The 2603-nt window shown below is 39.6% G+C and overlaps 1 protein-coding gene and 1 pseudogene across 1 annotated transcript in view; one reads left to right on the top strand and one right to left on the bottom strand.

The window, feature by feature from the left end:
* LMNB1 (lamin B1) overlaps positions 1 to 2603 on the top strand; it is a 62482-nt gene that overhangs the window by 12603 nt on the left and 47276 nt on the right. The gene's annotated exons all lie outside the window — the stretch shown is intronic.
* On the bottom strand, positions 2027 to 2552 carry LOC108284319 (annotated as a pseudogene).

The raw sequence follows: 2603 nt of genomic DNA, 5'->3' as shown, positions 1-2603 counted from the left end.
AAAAAAAAAAAAAAAAAAAGAAGTGTCTGTTGTCATTGGTTTCTTTGGTCCTTAGGTGATTGTTGACTGTGAGGAGAGCCTTTGGGTAATAGAGGAAACCACTGGCCATAATTAAGGGGAGAACGAGAGGAAAAAGATTATGAGTTTAGAACACTTATTTAAGAATGTTGGCAGTGAAGGGAAGTAGACTTGTTTTTTGAGACAAAGTCTCTGTTGCTCAGGCTGGAGTGCAGTGGTGCATGGTTCATTATAACCTGGACCTCCCAGGCTGAAGTGATCCTCCCACCTCAGCCTCTGGAGTAGCTGGGACTACAGACACATGCCACCATGCATGGCCAATTTTTTGTGGGGAGAGGGTTTTTTTTTTTTTTTTTTTTTTTTTTTGGAGACAGAGTCTTGCTCTGTAGCCCAGGCTGGTATGCAGTATCGTGATCTTGGCTCACTGAAACCTCCACCTACCGGGTCTGGGTTAAGCAATTCTCCTGCTCAGCCTCCCTAGTAGCAGGGATTATGGGTGTGTGTGACCATGCCCAGCTAAATGTTATATTTTTTTAGTAGAGACAGGACTTCATGTTGGCAAGGCTGGTCTTGAACTCCTGACTCCGTGATCCGCCCACCTTGGCCTCTCAAAGTGCTGGGATTTATAGGCATGAGCCACCGCGCCTGGCCCAGAGTGTGTAGGTTTTGAGTGGTCTATTTATTCCGACATGATTTTTTCTGTACTCTGTTACTCTTTTTGAGACTGTCTTCCTCTTTTGCCCAGGCTGGAGCATATTGGTATGATCTCTGCTCACTACAACCTCCACCTCCTGGGTTCAAGTGATTCTTGTGCTTTCAGCCCCTCCAGTAGCTGGGATTATAGGCATGCGCCACTATGCCCCACTAATTTTTGTATTTTTAGTAGAGACCAGGTTTTGCCATGTTGGAAAGGCTGCTCTCGAACTCCTGACCTCAGGTGATTTGGCTGCCTTAGCCTCTCAAAGTGCTGGGATTACAGATGGGAGCCACGTCGTCTGTTCCACTATGTTTTTTTTAATCTGTGCAGAATGCAAGAGTTGTCAAAAACACATAAGTTACAGCAGAATTACTTACAAGCATAGTCCCCAGCAGAACTCAGTAATGTACTGAGTAGTTTTTTTCCCTGTCATACCTTTTGATCACCTATAAAAATAGTATTTTTCCCTACTTACTTACTTTTTTGTATAATTATATAGAGATAGTCTATGCCAGTTGTTAAAACATCAAATCGTTTAGGATCTTTTTTTAATTAATTTTAACTCATTAAATAAGGAATTACCTTTGGGTACCTTGTGTTTTCTCCATTCTAGTTGTATAGCATAAGCATTGATAGTTTGGGTATAGACTTCTAGGTTGTAAAGGCTATTTTCTTAGACTTCTGAAGGCATGTTCTTGTTTTCTAACTCTCATTTGCTGCAGAAGTAATGATGAGTAAGAAATTTAAAGGAGAATGCCTTGAACCAGGGAGGTGGAGGTAGCAGTGAGCCAAGATCGTCCCACTGCACTCCAGCCTGGGGGACAAGAGCGAGACTTCGTCTCAAACAATAAAGGCTTGTAGGATCTTCTTTTAGTCCAGTTCTAAAATTTCACAAGGATATTCCTTGTTGTAAATCTCTTTTCATCCATTGTGTTGGTCATTTGTTGTTTTTTTTGGGGGGGGGAGTGGGGGGGTCTGGAAATTTATGTTCTTTAGTTCTTGGAAATTTTGTTGAGTTATTTTATTGATATTTTCTCCTCTTTTATTACCATATGAGACTCCTGTTATTCAAATGTTGGACCTCTTACACCAATCCTTTGGTTTTCTTACCTTTTTTGAAAGTATATTCTTTCTCTATTAAGACATGTTCCCAATTTTCCTTTCCAGTTTTTGCTATTGTATTTTAAATTTCTTTTTTTTTTTTTTTTTTTATGTCTTTTTTTTTTTTTTTTTTTTTTTTTTTTTTTTTTTATTCAAGTTTATTTTATTGCTATGTGTATTTTTTGATTCCTTGCTGCATCCGTTTCCTATGTTCATGTAATTTATTAACTCAGTTACTTGTTTTCTGGTTTGTTGAAGCAGTAAGTCAGACATTTGCCATAATAATGTCTGTCAAAGTGGCTTGCCATAAACACTGCAGCAGCACATTCATCAGAAGGGCACTCTCGATGAAGGTGACTAATTTTGCCGTTCTCATCCACCTTATAATATTTCAGGACAGCCAGCTTAACCTTCTTTCCCTTGTGCTTATTCTTCTTGGGAGTGGTGTAAGACGTCTTCCTTTTCTTAGCAACACGACGAAGTTTCAACACAAGATGAAGAGTAGACTCCTTCTGAATGTTATAGTCAGACAAAGTCCTTCCAGTTGCTTGCCAGCAAAGATCAGTCTTTGCTGATCAGGAGGAATTCCTTCCTTATCCTGGATCTTGGCCTTTACATTTTCTATTGTATCTGAGGGTTCAACCTCAAGGGTGATGGTCTTCCCCATAAGGGTTTTCATGAAAATCTGCATTTTGGTGGCGGCCCCACCTGAGGCGCAGATGGTGGATCGAAAAGGAAGAACCTGTATTTTAAATTTCTAATAGCTTTTTTTTTTTTTTTTTTTTTT

Source organism: Cebus imitator, unplaced genomic scaffold (genome assembly GCF_001604975.1).
Source record: "Cebus imitator isolate Cc_AM_T3 unplaced genomic scaffold, Cebus_imitator-1.0 Scaffold275, whole genome shotgun sequence".
In the NCBI taxonomy this organism is placed as follows: Eukaryota; Metazoa; Chordata; class Mammalia; order Primates; family Cebidae; genus Cebus; species Cebus imitator.
This window is presented reverse-complemented; position numbering and strand designations above follow the sequence as displayed.